This window comes from Rhea pennata, chromosome 2 (genome assembly GCF_028389875.1).
Source record: "Rhea pennata isolate bPtePen1 chromosome 2, bPtePen1.pri, whole genome shotgun sequence".
NCBI lineage: Eukaryota > Metazoa > Chordata > Aves > Rheiformes > Rheidae > Rhea > Rhea pennata.
The window spans coordinates 110,816,650-110,835,204 of NC_084664.1; the positions used below are offsets into that span (position 1 = coordinate 110,816,650).

Consider the following 18,555-nt stretch of genomic DNA (forward strand, 5'->3'; position numbering starts at 1 on the left):
AAATAACAGAATTATTTGCTATATTTTTAAACTAGTTTTTATTTTTAAAAAATCCAGTGGAAGTAATTCTACAGAATACCCTATTAGAAATTCTATAATTTATATATTTTTCCTGATCCTTCTACTTTGTTTTGTCACAAATCTTCACACAGATCTTTTGTAACTTTTAGCCTCCAAATAGTCAAATTGCTAGGCAAGAATAGCTTCCTGTGTCTTTCAAATCACCACTGAAGACACTGACACTGAAGCCTGGTGCACACGTCCATCTGCACAATGACTCAGGCCCTAAGATGAAAGACTCAGAATTGGAGACTTAAAGATTTCAATTGCCCAAGCAAATCTCTAGCCCTTCAAAAGCGATCTGCAAAACCAAGTGACTAGGAAGGCAGCAAGGCATAGTTATACACATGTATACAAATATAAATGTTTTCATCATAGGTTGACCTGATAGTTCTTAGAAATATTTTAAAAAGACTTAGTGCTCTTGACAAGCAGTGTGAGAACACTAACTTTTATGCACGACAGAAAAGGAAATTGAATCTGAAAAGACACCCTCAAATTTGAGCAGACTTGAGACAGGATGCTCCTTCCCCTGGCAAAGGCTGAAGAGGTGTAGCTCCGGCTTTCTGAAACCAAACTGCCTGCAGAACAAGGAGGTCTTTCTCCAACCCTGCAATAACATAAAGAGAAACTCTGCCCGAGTCACCTGAGCGGTCCAGTAAGATAGATATGCTCCAACAGGAGCAAAACCAACATCTGTCATCTTACACAGGGATATCTATAAGCTTCTAAAACATTTCTTTACAGTAATTACCCAATGACAAGTGCAAACATCCATTATAAAATGTCTGTATTTTATCAATGGCTCCATCCTTCCGGTCATTTTTTATGTCAGTGAAAGTTGGAGTGAAGAGTGGATTGCAGACTTACAGTCAGCATCACTGTTGGTGCAGAAAACAATATATCCATACTGTTAGGAGTCATGAACTGGTATAAGTGACTAAGCTTTACTTCATGCTCTGACACTGATTCATTATCTCAAGTGAGTCACTTAACCTGCACACGCTGATTAACCTGTCCGTAAATTATGCAGGATACCCCGCTGTCTCATGGTTCCTACGAGGCATTTTTCATTTTTGTAAGAACATTTGACACTCTTGGATAAATATGAGTGCAAAATTTATTACTGCTAGCTAATGAGAGATTACCTTATGAGAGGGCAATCTATATACTATATGCCATTTGCAGTTATTTTGCATGATAAATGATTCTTCTGAATAGTCATCAGTGGTGAATATCACTTTTCTCAACCCCTGTGAGGTTTCTCACATTTACAAGCTTTTGCACTAAGCATGTAAGATGACAGGCATTAAACAAGGACTATGATCGTCAATTCACACAGAAGAATTTAAACAAAAATGATGACGTGGCATCTGCAATAGATGATCTTTAGTGTTCATCCTGTTCTGGTAAGAAAAAAAACAGTAACTTTTTAAATATTATTATGTCCTTACTTAAATCTATTGTTTCCAGAAAAGCAGAAGCACTCTCCCTACGTAATAGTCAGTCCAAAATCTAAAAAAATCACTGTAAAAATTGTTGTGTAAAGGGAAAATGGCTAGTTTATACCTCCTGCCCTAGTTAGACATAGCTCAACACAGACTAGAATATGTAAAAAATAATCTCCATAGTCACTTTCAACATCAGTTATTTTCTTACATTTCCTCCATTATACTTAGGTAAAAGCATTAAACAGGCTAAGATTATTTATTTCCACTCCACAGACAGAACGAGTTCAGAATACACAGTTCTACTATTTACATCTTGCAATGAAATCCTCTCAGTACAATAAATAAAACAGAAAAATAATAAAAGTATTAAAGTTTACAGAGACATTTATCGATGGAAGATGACTGAGTTTGGATGACTGCTCATAACAGGGATATTAAACAGAATAGGAGAAGAGAATATATATCAATCACAACAGGAAGGAACAAATGAAGGTAATGTATATTTTAGAATTTGCTAGCGTTAATAAGTACCAAGTTCAGTAGTTCTCTTCTCACACTTCTTAAGTGATTAATGTATGTTTGCAGGATCATATACTTAGCTGATGCAACTTGCCTATAGTCCTACTGAATATGAATATATCTAGTGGAAGCATTTTAAAAAAATAAAAACAAAGGATTGCATATCCTTGGTAACATACCTCCCGAATCTTCCACTTCTAACTGAACCTTTCACTAAAGCTGAAGCGTTAATCATGACATATCAAGATGAGTATGCACCCTTACAATTCTTTTTCCTCTTAACTCTTCTAGTGGAAGGAAAAAAATAAGTAGTCTATTTCACAACACTGTCAAAACTAGTTTGGGGTATCAAATAATTTCCTGAAAAGGCATATGCATATTATTTGACGTATTGTCTCAGAGGTGCTCGTGACATTTATTAGAATAAGAGCGTCGAAAAATTAAATTCTAATATATTAATATGAAAGTTCTCATGGTAAACATTAAACAGATGCAGTGAATGATGTACCACTTGGAAATAACTGTTATACTAGATAAACAGAGCTCAATATCTGTCTCAATAACTGGAATAGCCTATTTTCTTATTAAAAATACAGAGAGTAAAGACACTCAGTTTCTTTCCAACATAAAAACCCACGTAAACTCACATCTCATAGATGTTCTGTGTACAGAGAAGTTGGGTGAGCTGGCTTGAGTGAGCAGACAGCTGTATTTGTATGCCCACATGACGTGTTCAGGGAAGGGGTAAGTAGATCAGACAGAACATGACTAAGACTACTTAGTTTTAGTATTGTTCATGCTGAATTGATCAGCCCAAAAGAACTCTGAAGGATTAGCATAGCAAGTTACCATTACTAAATCAATGAACACAACTAAAATAGTTGTATCTGATGACAAACATTACTGTTTTGAGCCAAGTTTCCTGAAAGAAGTCAAAAAGCTGTAGATAGTATCTAACACTAAAGTTGACTCCACTTTTGAGTTTTGGATGAGATGACCTCCTAAGGTCCCTTTCAATCTAAATTATTCTATGAGCATATGGTGAGAGTCAGCTATTAGACACAGTTCCCAATATTAGCTTAAATAAATATATTTTGAAAAGCACCAGCAGTAGCACTCATCCTTCCAAGTTAGGGATGCGACTTCACTTTCATGAAGGACACAAAAGCACAGTGAGCATATATGCTTGCCAGCTTCCCCCTCCCAACACTGTTTCAATAACATTTTTTCAAGTTTTGCTAATGCTGAAAATGTTATGAAATAGGCAAGTTAGCTATACACCTAGTATTTCTCATCATATAACTTCCCACGCAAAGAGTAATTCAGCCACCCAGAGCTAAATACCCTCTACTCTCCCACATACTGCTGTTTACTCCAGAAGACATGCTGCTGTTTCAGCCCAGGTGACTCCAAATGCCTGTTGACTAGTACACCTCTTCGGCTAAATGTGCCCTTCTGCACTCAGAATGCAAAGAGAATTTCCCTAGTATTTCTTTCTGAGTGATGTGTAATACTGTGATGCACGTTGGCGAGAAAAACTTTGACGACGATGGGAATAATGGAAGTAGTAGCTAGAACAACATCCCTAACCAAGACATCTGTGCAATTAATTCTGCAATAGGTGCTACTAAAGAATCACAGATGAGCTAAAAATATTTTTTTAAAAAAGGCTTAGACAGAAAATATGAACTTCAATGCCACTTTTGCTAGTTTGCACAGGACACTCCAGGAGTCTAGATCTCTTCAACTTAACTTTACAGTTATTGTTATTTATGTGACGGGTATGTTATGTTATATATAAGCTCAGTAAAGCCGTCGGTATTTATTTTGCCATAGTGGACAATAATTTATTATTATTTGAAGCTGGAAGTGGACAAACTGTTTTCTGCACAGCAATAAGCAAAATTTGGCATTAGCAGTCTTAAGAGATACCAAAGTCACCAACTTGCATTGAGGGAATATACTTTTATTGGTTGACTCATAGGAAACATCTTGTTGGTATCACCTTCTCCTGCTTTTTCTCTCTGTTTTGTTAGCTTGTTTTAATTAATGTAGGGATAAACTATTCTCCAGTTTTACTAAGTGGAAAGAGAGTGTGCTGACAGAAGCATGAACAGGTCTTTTCTCAAGCAATGTACTTAAATGCATAACCTTTAATAAACTTTAGATTCTCCAGCTGTGCCAAACTTTTGTTACACTCAAATAGAGTTTTTTGAAATGAGCAAAGATTTTTTTTTCAACTGCTATTGATAGGTAGGTAATATTGACTGAGAGGTAATAACCCACAGAAATACAGAAACTAGGCTAGTAAGCATTCCAACGCCTATCTCTGTAGCCCAATATTTCTTAAAAGTCTTGTAAGGTCTTCCATTAGAAAAACTAATTTGAGCATTTACTCGAATGACCAAACAGCTAAATAATTAGGCAAATCCGACCACAGCTTAAATCACACCTTAAGCCACTGTGGGCCACAGCTGCTACTCAGAACAGTGCACAAATTCCTACTGCTCCTTCCTGTTTATTTCCACACAAACCCAGATCAGGAACCAGAGGGTTTGGGGTTTTTTTTATTTTTGCTGGTGGGGGGAAGAAGGATGTCAGGGTCACGAGCACACTAGGAACCGGGGCCCCAGGAGGGACCCTGCACTCAGCTCACAGTTTGCTGCTGGACCCTGATCCTAGCCCCAGCTCTGCCCGCTGCCGGCAGATGCTGCGGCACGGTGCCTGCACCAGGGATGCCCCTGGCTCCCCGTCCCCCAGGCAGCGACCACCCTGACCCGCACTGCACTCCGACTTAAAAAAATAGACACCTTCCCAGCTCTCAAACAGGAAATTCGGATGTAGGCGCTTCCTCATCCATCATGCAAGTCTCGATAAGGAGTGAAATGCGGAGCCAGCGCTGACATTGAAAAGGCTGCGTTTGCTGGGCAAGATAGCACTCACGGAAACAAGGCGCTATTGTTCCGGATCTGCAAAGGCGGTTACAGTAAAGGAACCACTTCCACCACAATTTGCATGTTTGGAGGATAACAGCTCAGAGAGCTACTTGCTGATGAATTTACGCTGAGAAAGCTGATGCAAGAGAGCTCTCTCTTTCCTCACAACTGCTGATTCTGTATCTATCTTCAGCAAAACCCTCATGGCCCTCATGGATTTCCTCATGGTTCCATCATGGATAGATGAAGAAAACTAGGTGGAATCAAGATAAAGGTCCACCTCCAAGAAAGGAATAGTTCTGCAGCCCATTACATTTTTTCTAAGGATGATCTCATAGGACAGAAAAAAATAGTAGTTGAAAGCGTAATATGGTCTGGAAAGTCTTCTAAAAGCCGGACTTCTATGAGTGCATTTCAAATTGTTAGAGAAAGGTATTTTCAGGATCAGCAAGTTAGATGGACTTGACAGAAGCCAAGAAAGTCTCATTTCAGCTTCAAAAGTGCTTTAGTAAAAAAGAAACTACCAGAAAATACTAGACAGAACTGTCCAGGAAAGCTTAATATTCATCAGACTTGAATAAATATTAGAAGACAGAGTTACAACCTCTTATTGGATATTCTGTTTTGTTTTGTTTTGTTTTTTCTTTCTTTTCCCCAAGTCCCTTGCCCCTACAAATTCTGTTCCAGGAGCTATCAATTCTATTGACCACAGCAAGATTTATTGACATGCCTTGCTCAGACCAAAATATCATCTTCGTCTGCTTATCGTGCAGATTCCTCTGACTCCTGCCAGAGGTGAAAAGGGACATTTATTAATTGCAAGGTGTCTAGGTGTCTTGAGCTAGTCTTAAATGCTGATTGCCAATGGACAGAGTGCTCTATGAAACAGCAAATTAACAGATCTGCCTGACACTAAAAAACCAAGCCAGTTCCTACCACTAGACCATAAAAAGTACAAGTACTTTTTGTAGTACTTCTTTTTCAAACATCCTCTTCTAGACTTATGGACTGTATTTGTTCTTCCCCTAGCCAATATTAATGAAGTCACATCCCTGTACATATGCTGAAAGTGTCTTGCTTCTGATCTCATTAATATTTTAAACACTCAGGGATAGGTTTAAGAAAAAGCTGATTCTGTAATTTAAAAATTTCATGCCTGCTTAAGCAACCAAGTGTTCTTAGAATGTGATTCAGCTAATTAAGAAGGCTTAAACTCTGAGAGCAGTCTGCCTTTGAGCCCTAGGCCTGAGCAATGTTTGAGCTCCTTTTCCCTTTCTTTTGAGGGGCATAACAAACTGCATCTGCAGATGGGGACACCAGTACTAGGGTGGATCTGAGGCCAATCTATCCTAACACTCAGCAATTTGCCTTTGGCAATACAAAGTCCTTTTGAGATAGGTGCTACAAATCCTAAAGTAAGCAGATCAGAGAAAATTAGGATTCTTTATGAGTCTTACTGACCTCTAGTAGTTAAAAAGTGTTAAATAGGAAGAGAAGCTTAAGCTCCCACCTTACTGACACTTCAGTGACTACTACAACTCCGTACAATCAAATGTTACAGAGTTTGATTGCCATGAATTTTTTCTTTAGTTATTTGTATAGTAACATCTGTTATCTATTACATAACCTGCCTATCAATATTATACTGTTTTCATTATACAATTGTTTGTATAAAAGCAGTTGTTTTATTAACTGTCTTAAACAAAGGCTGGAGTGGATTTTGTTTGCTGGGTTTGGATTTTGGGGGTTTTGTTTGCTTGTTTGTTTGGAAGAAACCTAGCATTCTAATCTTGCTGATCTTGTTGACAAGAAATAATACATATACTTGGAAAGTGCTGTTGGCTGAGTGTGTAGAATAGTAAAATATGTAGCGTGTTCCCTAGCTCCTTGTAAAGAAACAGAAAACAAAATACTTCTCTTCTGCCAGAGGAACTTGGATAGAATCAAGTACATTCCTATTCAAGTCTCAAAGCAAAAATGTTTCAAGGATCTTTATAAACCCCTTGCAACTACAAAGTAAAACTACATTTACGTTTCCTCAATGTAACAGTTAGTTGTAAACATCTGCATATACCTAGTCAACATGAAATCAATGGCAGAAATGGATGAGGTCATGGTAATTGAGCTTCAGCCTCTGGTCTGATATAAAGCATTACTAAAAATCAGCACGTCATTCAAGTTTCAGCTATGTTGTCCTCACAGCTTCCATCAAGAAGCTTTGTTTTATTTTAATACAATAGAACATTTCTCTTCAAAAGAAGACATTTCACTCAGAAACTTCATTTCCAACAATGAGATTTGGCTGTTTTGACAGTAGCTGAGGCAAAATACTTTTTGATACCAAACAAAGAATGTACTAAACAAAGAAAAACAGTAATTATACTTTTAATTACTGTGCTATAATTAAAATAACCAGTACAACAAACTTCAGAATTGTAGATAAAGAATGCCAGATGAAGGCAAAACTTCGTGCTACTTTCTGTGACTAAAAAAATTGCAGAAAAGAGGATATCTGTTTCTAAAAACATGCTTTTTCACAATTTAACCTTGACATGGGAACAGACACGTTATGAAACTTTGTATCAAGTACTTAAGTATTCTCTGGGGGGTGGGGGGAAGCAGACTGTAACCATTTATCTTGAATGTAAGGAATGCAGTTGTGTGTTTGGAAGCCAAGTCTCTTCATGTGCTCATTTCAAAGTACAGGCAGCTACCTTGCTCAGAATATCCCGTGGCTCAGCAGATGTATTGAAAATAATCAATGTGGTTACATCCAACTGTTAGTCAGGCCTTCCAGAGCTCAAATATGTGCAGCAATAAATATTAATGTGTGTGGCTTTTTCAGCCCTATCTTCAAATGTTCCATCACATTTTCTTTAAATGAGGAAAACCATAAAGGACCACATTTTAGTAGCAAAAGCAAAGCTCAGGCGACTATCTTAAGTAAAATAGGGATGTCCCAGAATCCTCTAGGGAATGTGATCCTCTACACTCCCCTAGGCGCCGCATCACTGGGACGCTAAAATGCAGTGCACCAACAGAGCTTTAGTTAGGAAATCAATTTGTGAAAAGTAATAATGGTCAGAAAAAGCACCTAGAGTTAGCAGCGACAAGAGGAGAAATCTGGCATGTAATAATCACGACAGCTGATACAGCCACTAAACCTGTGGCCAGCGTATTCAGCACTATTTAGAGAAGTGCTGTAAGGACTCCTTAATCACGGAAATCTCACGCACATACTAAGCTTAAAAGCAATGGAAGGAGAATGAAATTCTTGCGCAAATAAGTATATTATCTCAAGAATTATTATGGCGTGTGAACCAGACAGAATAGGAAGGGGAACAGAATCTTGAAGCAATAAATCCTGGAACGAAACAAAATGAACAACAGGCCTCTGAGCAGTTAAATTCTGCTCTCTGTGCTTGGGACTACTGCTAGGCTTAAGCCTTATAGTACTACTTCAAGGCTAGCTAGCTCTCAAACCGCAGGAAAAACGAAAACCATACAGCTTCATCATAAAACAGGTCATTTGAAGACAAGCCAGCTACCTATTAAAACAGTGGCCCCAGGTTATATCATTCAAATGTTTTTCTTCTTAATACGAGTAAAATTCACCAGTGAAAGACACTAACCAACCTGAGATTGTACAGGAGGATTTTCTATACTCCCTTAAGCAGGATGGGCTCTATTTGCCAAATAGAGAAGATAAATAACAGTGCTCTAGTGGTTGATGCATTATTGCAGTATCAATTTTTATTTCCATATTACAGGTGCAGAATGGCTTTTCCGAAAGAGTATATTTATTTGATTGAAAGTGAAATAGGTAAATAAAAGCTCTCAGAGGAGCTCTTTCCTGAAACTTTTAAAGTAAATTCATTACAGGGAAACAAAACCACAAAACTTTTTATTCATGTCTGGATAACTTCATTTGCGCATTGCTAAACATCTTTCAGCAGACTATAATAATTATAGATTTCAGATTCAGGAAATAATCTATTTTGGAACAGGTCTTTTGTGACCCACTTGCTGCTGAGTCAGAACACTGCTGCTGTTCAGCAAAAGGGATCTCTGCCAGTTTTAAGAGGAAGCATCTTGATAGGAAAGGATGCATCTAATTTGAAACTTTACAGAGGAAGTCAAACAAGATTTGAAGACATTTCCAACACATAAAACTTGAAGAGGGGGAGGAGCGAATGAGGAAGCAAAAAGGGAAGCTGTACAAGGTTAGTAAACATGGATGTGTAACACAAGAAATACTTTCAACTCTGCTGGTGCTGCGCATCTGTGAAGACTAGCCTGAATATAAATCCATTTTATTCACATGGAAATCCTAATCATTGACTTCTACTGGTAAATAGATACCATATCCACCTCCAAGGGTTTTTGTTTGGTTGTTTGTTGTGGTTGCTGCTTTTAAGTCAGCTTTTTTTACGGACTTGCACAGGAGGTAAAAATGACCCATTCTAATATTTTATGTTAACTTAAAAGTGCAACTAGATGTAGACACACAAACAATTAGCATGGGTAATTTAAATTCAATAGGCACTGTAATATGCCCTTGCAAAATACAGCTTTTCCACGCCTGTAACTAAGATAATAATAAACTTCTTACTAATTATACGTGTTGTTACTGCTGTACTACAGAGCAGTAAAAGAATGAAATCTGCCATTTGCTCAGTGAAGTCACTTGTATTTTGCAAGTCACGTAAGTAAAATGCCTGAATTGACATCTCCCACAAAAGGTTATTTCCCTAAACAACCTCCTGCCTTCACAAACACCCTAACTTTGTATTAATAAAATTAATATTCCATACACTTCAATGATCCTTTCAAAATTGTATCAGATATCTCACGCTAAACAACGTGACCTAAACACACAAGACCTAAACATCCCTGCTGAAAGATACTGCATCTCTTTATCTACGCCACATCAAATTATTTAACGGCGAAGTGCCAGGGCTTAGGCTGCCTTAGTTTTCATGGAGCCCGCTGTGCACATGAATCTCATGCATAAGCTGACCAAGTCTTTTCTAGAGCATGAGCATTTCTTGTTTCAAAGATGAAATCCTGGCCAATGTTGTTATACCAGTGGCTTCCAGAACTGCACTAGCGTCTTCACGCTGTCGTGCCCTCTGCAATCTGGATTTACCAGTGCCCACAGGCATTAGCACAGGGGCACATGCACCATAACCTTCTGCTCTGGGACAGATCTCAAAACAGTCTCTCGGCCAACCCAGTGCGGACCTGTCAAAGGTTAGCACTTTTGGTGTGCAGCTGCCTAACAGAGAAACCTAAGAAGAAACTGCCCAGGAAAGCAGCAAGGCTAAAACTCCTTTCTTTGGGTATCCTACCGGCTCGTAGGAAAGCACCTTTCCCCATGCCAGATACAAAACAGCTCAGAAGCCTCTTCTGAAAGCCAGTCCCCTCTTGCAGTGACAGGATAGGGCTCCTCCTTGCCAAATAGAGGTGCAGTGCTTCTTAAAAGGACTCAACTCTAGTTACCTGTAACTGAAAACTATTAAAATGCTGTGGACATAAGGACTGGAACTGAAGACTCACCCCTCTTCACCTGCAGTTCTCCTTCTAGAGCCTTTTCAAGGGACCTGACAACTCTTCATTTCTCTTCTGTAGATTTGAGTTCCCATCTTGACTGCTCTTCTGCAGCAGTATTATGTGCAAAAGGAGGGCTTATGATCAACAAGGTTTTTCACCTTGTGGATAGGGCCTTTCCCTGACAATCACAAGATGAAAATTGAAAAAAAGCTTTCAGATAGGAGCAACTCCAACTTCTTTGAGCAGTGCTCTGATCACACAGGTCCTATGCAAAAGAAACAACTGCTCTCTCTCTCAAATCCCCACCTCCCCTCCCATGTTTCTTATGAGGCCTTCACTATATAAAAAGAATAGATTAAGGATATCATACTGTCACTACATGCCTGAAATATTTCTTGTGCAATAGCAGCAGACATTCTGAGGAAGAACATCTAACTGGAGACAGATGTGAACATGCACAAATTCATATGCACTACTAGGTATGTGGATAACTCCTACTTTACTGCATTTACCCCTGCTTTACCCTTTTGTGGGTCTAGATCTTATTCTTGCTCTTTTCTGATCTTGAAAGTGTTTGGGGTGTTGGGAAGAGCTGAATGCCATAACAGTAGCTAACAAACGGTGAAGGATATCCTGCGCAGTCATGCTTCAATAGAAACTAGAATGACACAAGAGTTGACAGTGACACCTAGGAGAAGTAAAGAATGTAAGAGCATTGGGGAAAGGCTTTAGCAAAAGTATGTTTCCCCTTTGGACAAGGTGAAAAATGAAATGGAATTTTCGAGTAGCAAACTTAAGACAAAAAATATAGTATATGGAGTCACTGCTAAGAAAAGCGCATCTGTAGCTTCCATGTTCTAATATGAATATGTATGTATTCCAAAATGCTTTTTAATGATGCATCATGTGAGAAGCATAGAACTGTGATCAATTGCTTGCATGCAATTATCACAAATATTTGATGTTATTAGCTACTGCAACATTATGACTTGGATAATTATCTGCACCTGTTTTCTCATAATTAAATGGTTGTGTACATCATTAAATTTTCAATGAAGTCCAGGCAGTATATTTTTTTTTGTGCTACTGAAATGCAGTTGATTAGAAATGTTGTGACTTCTAGATGAAGAATGCATTATTTCAGCTGGTGAGGGAAATAACTATATTGCTTTAACAGTGAGAACAAAAGTACAGAGCTCTTTAATTCAGCCCATGGAATTCATGAAAGCATTTTAATTGCTCCTTCTCCGAGTGCAGGGTTCTGCAAACATATACAAGGGAATTAAGATTGTGTCTGATATTTCGGAAAATCTGGTTGCTTCAAATACAAAAAGGCTTTAATTCCATACAAAATAGAAACCATCCATTTTATTTGTACACCAACCTAGCTCAGCAGCCACCTTTGCCACCTGCCAGACGGCCACATAACTGTCCACAACTGGTGAGCAAAACTCCAGACTGTGAAAGTCTGCAGACACTTGCAGACACACTGCAAGCAGGAATTCTAGGTGACTATATATAGTCTCTCAAATGCACTGCTTTTGGCTGATCCAATTATTTTGATTGAAAAATACTGTTTATGCCCACACACTAAGTGAAGAAAATCTGGAAATATTTCCCACTCTATGCCTTTTTTTTAGGTATTTTTTTCAGTACACTTCTACTGAGTACCAGGTTTAGAAATATTACATGGAATATTTCCTGTAAGGTTTGACCAAGGTATATGAAGTAATTGCAATCACACAGTCCTCTGACAAGTCCTCTGAGGAGGAAGACAGTAAGAGATGCTAAAAATATGTTGTCTTTAAACTACGCTGAAAATATTTTTGGTCAGAATGAGGGCTTGGTTTTGACATCAATTAGGAAGAAGCTTTCTTTATCACTGCCTTGTGCAGCAGAGTGATTTTGAATTCAACCCAAAGACCAAGTACTCCATAAATGACAGGTTTGCCAAATAGCTTTCTGATGCAGCATCTAACGACCTCTACCTCAAATCACTCAAATCAATGACTTTTTGGCCACTCTTACTAAAGTCACAGCTCAAGCTGCTAACAAAATGCTATCGGTCTTTAATGCCTGCCAACAAATTAAATGCTGTAAGAGGGGATGAAAAAAATCTCCCATAAATCTAATTGAGACAAGAATTCCCTCCTTAATTTCAGCAAAAAGCCTTAAAATAATACGCCAAGAAAATGATTCCTGGAAGATTCATAATGTTTGCTCCTAAAGAGGAGTGATGGAGTCCATCTTCCACAAAGTGCTCACTAGCATTTTAACTGTGACTATGACTATTTTTTCTTCATACAGAAGAGCTGTCTCAAAAGATAATCTGCTAACTCAGAAAATAACTGGCTTGTGCCTTGAAATGTAGGCAATCAGGTTACACACTTTAAAGCCTGTAGAGCAATGAAAGGTTTTGATCCACTCTTTATTAATTTCTAAAGGGCAGGATGGATGAGAAGAAATCTAATGGGATAAGCATGAGACTGAAAGAAAAGCCCTAAAAACTGCAGGAAATTAAGAGGCTTTTTTTGCCAGTAGATTAATTGCTAAACAAGAAAAAGCTTATTTAGGAAAGCTCTGATTAGTCCCCTTCCTCCTGATCTTCCGATTCTACGAGTGTAGTTCCCGGAGGAGAGCATCTTCTGATTCACAGTTTATTCACAGTCCTCATAGGCTTTTTATTGGTCACAGCCTTCCTCAAATTGGTTGAGTATTTTCATTCTCTGATAGGAGAAAACAGCCAGGCAAACAAGCACAGAAATTCTACTGCTACTTAATGCAGGTCCGCTGAAACTGGAGGTAAAACTGCAGTGGTTTTAATCAGATACCCTCAGCAATGAAGCTATGGCAACATAGCCTTCAGCACTGAGTGAACACCAAAGGAACCCTACACCAAATAAAGCATATGCTACTTCCTTTATATTACTAGGGAGTCCCAAACTACCTACATTAAAACTACTTCAGGTACATTTACATGTCTCAGACATACCCACAGGAAAGAGGATTTACATTGTGTGTGGGCTCCACCAGAACTAATTGAATTTTTCTTTTCCAGACAAAAATATTTGAGTTGAAAAATGTCAGCTTATCAGATGCTAACAAGAACGTAACTTCCGAATCCCAGACAGAACTACCTTAATCATTAGTTACTGGCCATGCCAACACGAAGCACTCTTCCCTTCTCCTGTCAGGATTCCCCTACCTCAGCTAAACAAACTCATCATGAACATGCCAGAGAGGTGAAGCAAACACACAAGCAAAAGCCCAAGTTATTCAGTGCATTTCCACTTCTAATTTAGCAGGGAAATCTGAAACAAGCCTCTGGTATGCTTAACCAGCAGGATATTATCTGGCACTATCAGTGGGAGAGAGATGAGGTTTCCAATGTAAAACAGGAAAACTTCAGAATCCTAAACATTTTCATTGATAAGAAATCCACTGCAAATCCAGCTTCGGTGTTTAGTTTATTATGTTAGCTGCTTCCCAGCATATATTAAGGCAGGTATTACATTTAAACTCACCAGGAAAAGTATAACAGCAGCAAGTAAATGAGTTAGGCTAGAGGGCTTCCTTACTACTCGTATTGGCTTGGATATGTCTGAGTGGTACTAAACAAATACTTCAGGCAACTGAAGGCAACTTCATCGTCCAAGTTGCTCTAAGAGTACTTTAGTGAGGTTCCACAGACCTTTCAAATAGACTCTGACTTTGCAGAAAAGGAGAGCTTCCTCAGAGAGTAATAAATAAATAAAATCAGGGTATTATCGTCTTCCAGTCAAACATCTTTTACAAATCTTTAGCAAGTGTCAACTGGTTCTAATGTAGTATCTCCCATACATTTCCACTAGTTGCAGCATGCCTTGCAATATATTTAATTTTGCATGCAAACATCAGATGGCTACCAGAATGCATAAGAAAACACAGCAATTGTTACATTCCTCCTAGTAAGTTATAAATACTAAAGAAAACCTGTTACTTAAAAAAATAAAATTAAAAAGTATCCTATGCTGGGCATTATCTCAGAAATCATACTGTTTACATTCAAAATACTTCATTCCCAGAAAGAAAGGAAGAAACAGAAGTCACATGCAACAAATAGTCAATACCTTTGTATTAGCTAAATCATTATCATATTAATATAATTTTTGTCTAAAAACTAATAAAAACGTAGGCAAAAATAAACATTCATATAACGTGTCTAGCTGCCTAGTTAGCAAGCTAGAAACAATTGTCCTTCAGTACTGGTTCTGATTCAGTGAGGAGAATTTCCTCCTTCCTTTCTCCTTGCAAGATACTAGACAGTATCATATGGCCCATCCTCCGATCAGATCCATACCATGTTTGGGTCAGGTGCTGAAATCTACAGGCCAGGTCAGAAATTGCAGAAGAACGTCCTGGCGATTCCTATCACATCAACCACAGCTGGTGGCACCAATTTGGTTGTTGAACAAATCTGCTAAATGCACTGCTCACTGAGTCTTAGGGTTTTCCAGAAGCTAGCTCTCAGCTACCAAACCTGTGGTTCAAATAGATGCTTTCACTAGGATTAGCTGGTGCTGGGCTCTGTGCTGCGCCATACTGACAGCGACCCCCATACGGCATGTGCAGTTAAGTGGAAACCGGCTTGAATATGTCAACATGCGTCGGAGCTGCCTATCGAAATGGATTCCCCAGGAATCATCCGAGGCATGTTCCTGATGCCTGCAGCTACTAACTGCATGTGCAATAAAATGCTTAATATGCTAGTGGTTCAAGTCTACAAAGGTCTACAAAAATAAAATGTAACCTGAACAGAGCAAACAAGGTGCAACTTCCATACCTTGATACCAATTTACATTTTCTCTGTGTTCCATTCAAATGAACACAAGAATGCAGCTAGTTAAAGTCATCTGAGAGAAAACAGCATTCAGCAAGAAAGATGTAGAATTCTCTAATACACAAATGTAGACAGAACAAAAGCAAGGCTGCTAACACAGAACACAAAATGTAGCGCCAAAATAAATTTAATGCTAAAATACTCATCATATTCGAAAGTCAAAGTACTGTAACTTTACATAGTAAGAAACTGTAGTTGAGTTTAATATAGACTAGCCAACTGGTTACTTGAAGATTTATCTGGCTTTTAAAAACGGTCGCAAGTTGTCTACGCACAATTAAACAACAATGTACATTCTTCATGCAACCACTTCACATTCTATAACATCAAACAGCCTTTTAAATCAGTAGCTTGTTTCATGGAATATCTGCTAGCTATTCATATCTGCTAGCTGTGTATCAAAAGGCCATTTTAAACAATCATTTGTATGAACATGCTTTTTCTATGGACACTGCACAGACATTCCTAAGCATTTAGCAGCACTAGATATTCAAGATGCAAATAACTATGCAAGGCCTTTCAAAAAAAAAATGTAACCATGAAATTATATATTATCATTTCATAAAGCACACACAGAATCCTCATCCTGGCTTTGACCAGCATGGTATTAAGCATTAAAGTCTTTATTGCTCAAAACATCCTTTCAATACGCTGAATGGCAGCCTGTGAAGATCTGATTTACAATTGATCTTGAAATACTCTAAACTGAATGAAAGGCTGATGCCAGTGGCTCATTATAAATGCAGCAACATCCCTTTAAAGATATCAAACCCACTGCTGCACGGAAGAAAAATGATGCTACTTCCTTTAGAAACGAACTATGACTGTGAAACACTGTAGAAGAATATTACGCAAATGAACACAATGTTTTGGAATATAACGTATGTATATGAGTAGAAATTATATGCAGCAAATATCAAACACTGAGCTCACCCTTGACAATATTTGCACTTCTTGTAATACTCTGTATTATTCTTACTGCACTGCTTTCAGTGGCAAGACTCATCTCAACAGTATATAAACTAACAAACCACACTCAAATATCTGAAAATTTTATTTGATCTGAAGTTTACATTCTTTTCTGTGGGTTTTTTGACCCACTTGAGCTTTCTCAACTCATGAACTACTCACTTCTCAAACTACTCCAGATAGTCACAGAATCACAGAACGGTTGAGGTTGGAAGGGACCTCTGGAAATCACCTAGTCCAATCTCCTTGCTCAAGCAGGGTCACCTACAACATGTTGTCCTGGATTGTGTCCAGATGGCTTTTGAGTATCTCCAAGGATGGGGACTCTACAACCTCCCCGGAAAACCTGCTCCAGCTCTCAGCCACCCTCCCAGGTAAGAAGTTTTTCCTCATGTTCAGGCAGAGCTTCCTATGTTTCAGTTTGTGCTTGTTGCCTCTTGTCCTATCACTGGGCACCACTGAAAAGAGTCTGGATCCATCCCCCTTACACTCACTCTTCAGATATTTATAGAAGTTGATAAGATCCGCCTCCCCCCCCAGTCTTTTATCCAGGCTGAAGAGTCCCAGCTCTCGCAGCCTTTTCTGAAGGGTCCCAGCTCTTTCACCTGAGATACACTCCAGTTCCTTAATCATCTTACTAGCCCTACACTGGACTCACTCTAGTAGTTCCATGTCTCTCTTCTATCGGGGTTCCCCAAAACGGAAATGAAGGGAGAAAAGCACCAGGAGACTCTTTATTGCTATTTCCATTATCATAGAATCTAAACAGGGACTACTGTATAAATGTAAAAATCAAAGATGAAATAACTGAATGAAATAATGAAATGGTGCTGCTTAGAACCAAGGGAAGGGATTTAAGCACTTCACCTCTTTTAACAGGCGTAATGACAAAAAAAAGTTGTAACAACAATAAGGCTATGTACCTGCTTACAGGGAGCACCTTCCCCACAATGAGGCAACCTCAAAGAAAGTAACGATCTTTCTCTGAAAATTTGCCAGCAAGATAGTAAAGGCTGTAATCATGGGGCAGCAGGAAATAAAACTGGCATATTTATACTTAGTATGAGGTAACTAAGGAGGGTACAAAAAAGAACGAAGATGAGTAGCTTGTATTTGATGCAGTACAGAACAGGAAACCAAGCTAGAAAAAAAGAAGTCAAAGTAGCTATTTTGGAGAATGATCTTTGCAACTTCATTCCAAATGCAAAGAAGCAGGATAGAGATATGACAGATTGCAACAGAAAAATTGTGGCAAAAATCTGCAAGAACTGGCATAAACTGTACACACATATACAACAGAAAGCCAAAGCTGAAGATGACACTGATGTGACATTAGTAGGATCAGAAGTACAGTGTTGATGTCCACAGTGATCAAAACAGTTCTGGAAAGAAACAGCATCCAAGAGATGAAATGGTTTGGGAATGAGAAATCAGTATTCATCACAGTTCCTAAGTGCTACTTATCTTGGCGTACTTTTCTGAAGATCTCTTTATTAGATTATAGCTAGAGGGTTTACAATTAAGTACCGTTGTAACTGTATATTACATACATACATTAATATCAAAGTAACTGCTGTAGAAGTTCTGTAGGACAATGCAAGATGACATTAATAATGAATAATTGTTTCTATAATTGTATTTTTGATCAGCATTATAAAAATATATTCCTGGAAAACAAAAAAGGAGGATAAAGACAGAAGCTAAGAAAACAGAACAGCCACATTTAGTACTGCAAAGGTTTCAACAGCAAATTTAGTAGTTTTTTTTCCTGAAAACAACTCTTTTCGAAACTAGCAAGTGAACCAATTCTTCATTTATTCTCACTAGCTGACTCAGAGCACCCTTGAAACATAAGAGCAGTGGACCAGTCTCATTCAGGCACTAATTCTATATTTACTCTAGTAACAACAGCTCATTATGTTTCTACTATAGTAACAATCCAACCTGGATTAAAGCCCATTGTACTAAATATTTAGATTTTTTTTAATATAACTTACTGATTTTCAAAAACTTAAGTCTGGCAATGAACTATTAATGTTCAATATTAGATAACTGTAACTATATAGTGTACACATAAATATCTGCACACATAAGTCTGCATGTCTTATGCCATTTATTTTGTCCTGCTGAATAACATATCATTTAAATTCAGAATAATTATCTATCTGAAGTACAGCTACTTTATCTG

General features: G+C 38.2%; 1 protein-coding gene across 7 annotated transcripts in view; it reads right to left on the minus strand.

Moving 5' to 3' along the window:
• The window catches only part of PTPRM (protein tyrosine phosphatase receptor type M), a 474,059-nt gene that overhangs the window by 347,588 nt on the left and 107,916 nt on the right, over positions 1-18,555 (minus strand). The window lies entirely within an intron of this gene.